Source organism: Chinchilla lanigera, unplaced genomic scaffold (genome assembly GCF_000276665.1).
Source record: "Chinchilla lanigera isolate Chin_1 unplaced genomic scaffold, ChiLan1.0 scaffold00034, whole genome shotgun sequence".
Classification (NCBI taxonomy): Eukaryota; Metazoa; Chordata; class Mammalia; order Rodentia; family Chinchillidae; genus Chinchilla; species Chinchilla lanigera.
Window position 1 is genome coordinate 20,813,361 of NW_004955435.1, and position 8,200 is coordinate 20,821,560.

Genomic DNA, 8,200 nt, shown 5'->3' on the forward strand with positions numbered 1-8,200 from the left:
AGGATGAATCCTGGATATTTACATGGAAGTGTTGTAATGCCTCATTCTGGTGCCAGAAATCGGTCTCAGGCATTGTCCAGACCAATATTTACATGCAGAACAGCTTGTGTGGGAAGTGGTGGTGCTCAGTTCCCTGGAATGAGTAGTCACGTCCCGAAGCATTGTAACGCTGTTGATCACAAGCATTTGCTTCGGGCTGAAGGCTTCAAATTTGGCCATGTTCTTCTTGACTCCCCACCCACCCGCTCCTCCTGACACACCCTTCTGGTGGTTTAGTAGAACTTCTCCAGTGTCACCTCCAAGTGTTAGTTGAGGACCTGATTGCCACTCAGTTTCTTTAAGATCTCAGAAGTGCACATCTAAATGAGTGGGTTTTTTTTCTTCTTCACTGTCTAAGGAGTCATTTGGGTATGTGATAACATACTTGGTTGAGGTTTGGGATTACTACTGGTTGGAAAGTGCTACGAGCACTAAAAGAACCCAAGAGGGTTTACCAGATAAACTCCATGAGAAACAGCCTGACACTTCTACATGAAGGCACTACTCTACAAACTTGCCAGGTGAGTGACTTTACCTCCAAACACCTTTTTTCAGGTAGAGGCAGAGGTAAGTGAATGATCATACCAAGACTGTGATGTAAAAAGCAGTCAAATGGCACCATGGTGAGTGGTCTCCTACTCCCACTCCCCCAACGCCCTGCCTAAAATCTGAAGGAGGCATTGGTGAGATCAACTGGCTTCCTACACCAAGTGACAGCTGCAGAGCTGGGCCACAGTGCTGGTTTCTTTCCTTCTGGCCCCATGCTTTCTCCTATACCGCAGGGCTGTGTTCTTCTGGGAGCAAATGCTATCTAGGAGACTGTGCTGTCCTAGCAGGTGGACCACATGCCTCTCAGCCTCTTGATTGGCATCCCTCTCTTAAAGAGATTTCTGTGTTGCCAGAAAAGCCGGCTGATGTTGGGAGGCGTGGTTTCATGCCATCCCTGCCCCAGCTCAGAGCAATCCAGTCTGCCTATTCTGGAAAGTGACTGGAGCACAGATCTGTCCCCTCAACTCCAGGGCGTTTTCCCCAAAGCAGCTCAGCTCCCAGGCTGCTTTCATTAGAGAAAGGCATGAGGAGCATGGGTCACCTGCATTTTTTCAGATGCTTATCTGGAAAGAAGGGATCACAGGCTTACTGTGTGGGAGAGAGACATGGAGACCAGCAGCATACCAACAACTTCGGCTGGACTATTCTAGACAATTTTAATGCATCCCTTCCACATGGCTAGCGCAGGAGGCTTTGCTCAAGGGGTTTGTTAGAAACTAAAGCTGTGAGAAATGGAATTTCTTGTATTTGATGAGGACTTGAGGGCTCACCAAGTACACATTGTGTGCATGTGGCCTTCAGAAACCTGAGATTGGGCAGCCACATTCCCACTGGACAGACAAGAAGCCAGAGCTTAGAGCGCTTCTGAATTGTCCACAGCTGCACATCAGCTAGGAGACTGGATTGTGCACAAAGATCTGACTGCACAGCCAGTTCTTCTTGCTCTTATGACCCTGAAGGCACTCTGTGAACCCTACACGGCATGCAAGTAAAAAATTGTATGCCAGCCCTTCTCAAGGGCCAAGGAGGTGTTGAGTTGCCTGGTAATAGATCCGTTTCCACTTAGGCAGGAATTCCTTGAACAAGCCAGCAGCTTTTCTCAGACAACTCTCCCTTTGTGAATCACGATGGAGGGCCCCGCTGTGGGTGCTGACAAGTTTGGGGCATACTCAGCAAGTGCCAGGTCTTGTGCTAAGCCACAGCATTTAACCTCCCAGCAACTCTCAGATGGACAATTGTTTAGAGACAAGGAAACTAACATGTTAGGTGTCTGGCAGGGTCAGCACACGGCTCTGGGGTGTCTGGCTCCAGACTTAGGCTTTTAGCTACTCAACACTATTGTTTGTCTTCATCTTGTATTTTATAGGGTGGCACAACGAAGAGGCACAAAGGGGCACGTAGCCTGCCGTCCAATAGGAGCCGCTGAAGGGGATGAGAATGCCAAAGCAACCAAGTCAAGCGATTAGTTACAAACAAAAATTAAGCCAAGTTAAAATTAGGTGCCTATTGCGTTTGGCACAAAGTTTTCAATTAGTCTTGAAGTCAAAACAGCTTCTTCCAAACCCTTACTAAGAAGCCGCATAATGTAGGGGCATTTTAAACTACCTGGGGGCTGGAGGGGAGCGGGGGCAGGGCTTCTGCAAGTCAGGAAACAGCCTCACATGTGGCTCTGATACAAGGAAACCAAGAAGGGAGGCTACTCAGGAAACTAATAGCAGAACCTGTAGCAGTTCCTGCAGTCAAGCACCTGTAGATTTTCATGTACTAAATATAGCAGAAATTGGGGTCATCTTATCCTTAAATAAACACTACAGTGAGGCAAACACTTGTAGGGAAAGAATCTTTACACTGGCTCATGTGCGGCCAGGCGGGGGGAAGCGGTGTTTGGGCCGGGCGGGCAACTTGCTGCTCCGCCACACCCCACTCCTTCAGGTTCCCCGGCCTCAAGTTCCTTGGTGGTTCTTCCTGGCTTGTAAGTCAGCTCGCTGTACCTATCGTCCCTGTGTCTTTTGTCCCCTCCCCACAACATGCACGTCGGTTCCCCAGCCCTGAGTGCGGACAGGGCAGAGTCCCTCCTCTCTCTAGCCCTGGCAGCGCACTTCTCAGCAGGCTTATTTTCCACCTTACTGTAGATATTACTGAAAGGAAAATGGTTCTTTGTTTTGCCCTCCCAACTTTGGATATGGCTGAGTAAGCACAGTCCCATTTCATGTAAGCCCAGGCCTTTTGGCTGCAGTTCTGGGCTCTATGGCCCCAAGAGCATACTGGCAGCCTCTTCCCTGAGTGCCTGCTGGAGGCAAGGGGCCAAGGTGTGGATCCCTCCTGAGGGGTGCAGTGGGGCAGTGAGACAGGGGACCATTAGAGCTTGTGGAGCTTGAGGTTCAAACCCAGCAGGCCTCCTCCTTTTCTGTGAGCTCATAAGCTGTTAAAGGTCAAGGATTCTCTTCATGAGTTAAGAGCAGTGATAATAATTATTCTGGAGTTAGGAAAAATTAGACAAAAAATGTTCTCTATAAAGCACCAAACCCTGTATCAGCTGCTTACACATTTATCCATTAGTTGATGTATGATGTCCTCTGGGAGTTTACAGTGTTCTTAAGGAGTTGAACTAAATTCCTAAGTGGCACTTAAAGCACCAACATTTTTATGCCATGGGTTCTTTGACTCTGTTGGATATCAGGAAGGAAATAACACTAACTACAAGTTATTGAGACCTATGAAGGGTGGTTCATGATGTGACCCATACTACGGCTGACGGTCACGACAGCTAAGTGTGATAGTCTCTCCCCTCCAGGCCACTTCACAGATGAGGATTCATGGTTTAGAGAGGTTGAGCGGCATACCTCAGCCCACAAAGCTGCCTAGCCTGCATAGGGCAAGATGGTGTGGACCAGGCCCAGCTGCTGGCTTTGGAACCAAGGGTGCCGGTCAGCACTGTCTTGGTGGACGGCCCATTGGCCTGGGGGTTGCAATATCATCATAGTTCCTACTACAGAACCAATTAGCCTCTCTCCTGAGGTAGTGCTAACTCACACTGTTTCCCAGAACTTTGGGCCTCGTTCCCCACACCTCTGCTGGGGGTAGGCAGAGAATGAAAGACACTGTTCTGGAGGGCTGCAGCGAGCTCACACACAATGAAGGCATTCTGTGCTTTCACTGAACCACTTCCCTGTACCAGGAATTAGAATCTCATGTTGAACAGGCCCAGAACTCTCTTGCTCCAGCGTGGCAGGCGCTTTTGTAAATGTATGACCTGCTGGTTTTGCTGGGATGTGCACATTTCTAATAATGGTGATGATGAATAAAGAGGACTTTGCATGGCAGGGGAGTGGCCTTTCTCAAAAGCTGCTGTTTCAGATTTTCCTCCACCGCGGAGCCCCAGAGTCAGCCCCTAGCCCTGCTCCCCTGGACCAGGAGCTACGCGCATTTCCTAACATGACTGTTCTCCTGTGAGATGGGGGCCGCCCCTACTCCAAGAGCAGGTGGTGACGTCAAGTAGTCAGCAGTCCTGGATCTGTAGTAAAGGGCATGTGAGGGGCTGATGCATAGCCACGTGGGGTCCGTGAGTTTCTGACCTCAGCACTGTGGAAGTCATAGATAAGTAACTTGCTAGGGCCATCATGAAGATTTTTTCTAGATCGAGGATCAGCAGTCTTTTTCTGTAAAGGTCCATAGAGCTCAGATTTTGGATGTTGTGGATCATTCAGAGTCTACCACAGGCATCCCATGTAGCTGCTGCATCTTAAAAGCAGCTGGTGATAATATATAAAAAAGTGGGCATGATGGTGTTCCAATACAACTGATCCATGGATGCTAAAATGTTCATTTCATTTAATTTTCATGTGTCATGACATATTAGTCTTCTGATTTTCCCCAAGCATCTAAAATTCTTTCCTATTGGCAGGCCATATGCAAATGAGTATAGGACTAGCTTGGCCCACCAGCTGTGGTTTGCCGGCCCCTGCCCTAGATGCCAGGCTGTCTCACAGCACAGGGCTGTCCAGTGCTTTTTGCCCCACGCCCACAGTGTCCCGTAACAAGGTGGAACACAGGCTGCCAGTCCGGCTGCCACCTGCGCCTACCTCCTCTCTGCCACCTCAGGATTTCCTGTGGTTGCTGATTATACCTGCTGGCAAGTGTTGCTGTCACCATGACTCTGAAGTTGGCTGTTGACGTTCTAGCTACTGGGACAGCCCTACCCTCTGTCCCCAGATGCTCCTCGTGGCCTGCCTTCCACCTTACCTCTCACTTGGGTAGGGAAGTCTCTTTTCCTACTTTGTCACAGTCTCTTTTCTGTTCCCAGCAAGTATGACCTCTCTCTCTTCATTTTTCATATTGCTCCCAAATGTGACAACTTCTAGGCAGGCTGGTGCTGCTCCTTATCGCTCTCCTCAAAGAACTTCAGCCAGTTGCCTGGGACTTCCACATTACTGCCCTTATTGCTGAGGCAAATATATCCTTCCTGACCCACAGCCCCACAGGTTCCCTTCTCCTGGGGCTAAGGCAAGCACCCCAGGCCACAGCCTCTGACTGCAGAGATGTTTACACTTCTCTCAGGGGGCCCGGGACCATTGGAAAGTGCAGTAGCTGACTTGCTCCCAGGTTGTACCACCAGCAGAATCTGCCCCCTGACTCAGATCCCTTTCCACAGAAACTCAGCCTCTGCTTCTGAGGCAGCCAAACAGGATGTCAGAAGTTGGAGAAGTGACGGCCCAACATAGCAAATGCTCAAGAGGGTCGGAAGTTCCACACCTGAAAGCTCTTAGTCTAGACTCATCCCGAGAGTCTCAGAAGAGATCGGACATCTAACAAAATTAGTGTGACTCTATAAGCTGGGCAGGTTTTCAAGGGACAAGCTGAAGGAGGGCCACTAGGAGAGAGGTGACCCCCTAGTCTCCCTGCCTGCCAAGAATAAGTCAGGGAGGCACAGCCAGGAAGCAGGTGTCTGGAAAATAGTAGGCTTCAGTAAGAACAGAGGTCAGGGCACCGCTGCCCAGGGAGGAGATGGTGAGGGGGGTGGCTCCTTGAATCAGTCCAAGTGCTGGTTTCTTCTGGGCTGCCCTCTCTTCCATTCAAAAGTGAGCAGGCAGTGAGAGTGAGCAGTGAGAGGAGCTGGGAGCCGAATGGACTTTGCCCTGCCGTTTCCTAACTCTGTGACCTTTGGCAAGTGATTTCCGTGTTTCCTTAACCATTAAAATACAGATGCTTCCCTGCTGCAATCACCAAAGGATTGAAGTACACAACGTTAATAAAGACACTAGCACTAAGGAGATGGTTAATAAACGATAAATGTAAAATTGTGTATGTAAATTTGTGCATCTGCATCTTTGGTTTGGTTGTAACCAAGGTGATTCTTCAGCACAGTAGTATCTTCATCTTGGTCCTCAGGACATAAGATTAAAATCACCCAGGGTGTTAGTTAAAAATTTAGATTCCCAGGATCATACTAGATTCTAATTCAGTAGGTCTGTCTGAAGATCAGGAAATCAAGCTCTGGTAATTCTCTGCCTGGGATCTGAACAGTATAGCTGTAAGGTAAAGGAGGGGACGTACGACAGGAACAGAGAGAGCCAGAACCCTGAAGAGCTAGAAAGCAGATTTCAAGTCTTACAAAATGACATTCTGGGGAGTGAAAACTTTTGAACATGTTACAGATTTAACAAGGAAAAAGGGTGACCAGAAACACCAGGCCAATCAGCTTGATGTCGACACTTGGGATGTCTAGAGTTTGAATGTTTACAAGATTACCCACATGGATTTAAAGAGACAAATTTACCTGACTTTTTCTTTTTAAGAATATTAGGCCGGGGTATGGAAAGACAATTGTGTGTGTATTTTTAGTTGACCATTGTTAATGTGTTACACTTTTATTTCAGATTTTGAAAAAAATTGTGCCTGAATAGTAATAAAATCAACAGAATTTGTGGTCTATAGAAAAAAAAACAGTCCAAGAACTGATGATTCCTCTGTTCAGAGTGTAGTGGTAAGAGACTTCTCTTTTCCTGAATAAAATCTCTAGTCTGGAAGGTCTCACTCTGGAAGGAAAATCCTCTATCAGGAAGGGTACATGGCCCAGCAGCTCTTTCCTCTAGGGACCTGGAGGCCCGCCCTTGCTTGAGTGACCCTGCAACTTCCTGTTCCCAGGAGGCAGGTCTTTTGCAGACTGCCCCTAGTGTAGGTACCTCCAACCATCCTGCTTTCCCAGAGCCAGCTGAGCAAAGCTGGATGTTTTAAGAAGGTGTATTACTAAAATTTAAAGGCATACGAGGGACATAAATTTAAAACAAGAATTATAAATAGAAGCCAAGTATAGAGTAGTGGTCCTGATACTCTTGATACAGCCCACATCACCCCCAGTGGGTAAGCTTTGTCTCTAGCTCCCTGGGGCTTATTCTCGGCTTAGAACCCCACTGGTGAAACCCAGTTACTGTCATCACTGTTCCAAGACTACCTCCTTCACCTCTTGACCCTCCTGCATTCAGACTGAAGAATCCAGGGCAGATTCCCTGGCTGATCTTCAACCAGGATCTCCCTTTTCAATCTTTTCATCTGAAAGACTTCCTGGCAAAGACTCACTGTTCAAGTGAGATCTACCCCTTCTCTTCTCTGTAGACCACTAGACACGGTGGTCACAAGCCAAGCACAGATCACCTACAGTGGTAGGACTATCATTCCTTTGTGGGTCCCTAGTGGCCTGAATTTCATATTTCTCAGTCTGATGCCCTGCTTCAGGAAATCAGTCTGTTCCCAGGAACCCTCACTGCTTATAGAGCTAGACTCAGGATCCTCTACCATCAGTCTCAGGTCACTTTCCAAGCTTGTCTTCTGTTTCTTCCATCTGCTACCTCTACTGCAGAGTGCGGTGGTGAGAAGAGTTGGACAACATATTGGTCTGTTGGCTAATACCCATGCCCATAGCAGGGTAACTATAAAGAAAATAGGTTTATTTAGATCACGGTTCTAGCGGTCCGAGGACAAGGTGCTGGCATCAACTCATCTCTGGTGAGGACCTCATGGTGAGTGGCATCATAATGGCAGCACAGGGTATGAGAAAGAAAGAGGACATTGTAAGACAGGGAGCTGGAGCCCAACTGTTGTCTTAGGATAGGTACATTAACCCCTTCCCAGGGGAGCATCTTCAGCAACCTACCGCTTCCCACTAGGTTCCACCTCTTAAAGGTATCACTAGCACTTATAGCCACACCATGGATCAAGCTTCCAACTCACAAATCTTTGGGGTACAAACTCAAACCATATCTAAGCCATAAAGTGGTGAAACCCTCACTTTATCGTCAGTGCTATTTCATGTTGTGTGAGAGGCGGTAGGTGCTGGCCCAGATGCTAGAAGTCCATGTCTCCCAGGGGTTGGATGCTTCTCTTTAAGTTCATGTTATAGAAACTTAATCTGTGATGTCATTATCTCAGGAGTGAGTTTATTATAGCAAAAGTGGATTTGTCATAAAAGTTTGGCCTCTTCCTGCACTCTTACTCTTACCCTTTCTTGCCCTTTTGCCTTCTACCAGGATGATGCAGGACAAAAGCCCTCTCCAGATACCAGTGCTGTGCTCTTAGACTTCCCAGCCTTCAGAACAAGGATCTAAATAAACATATT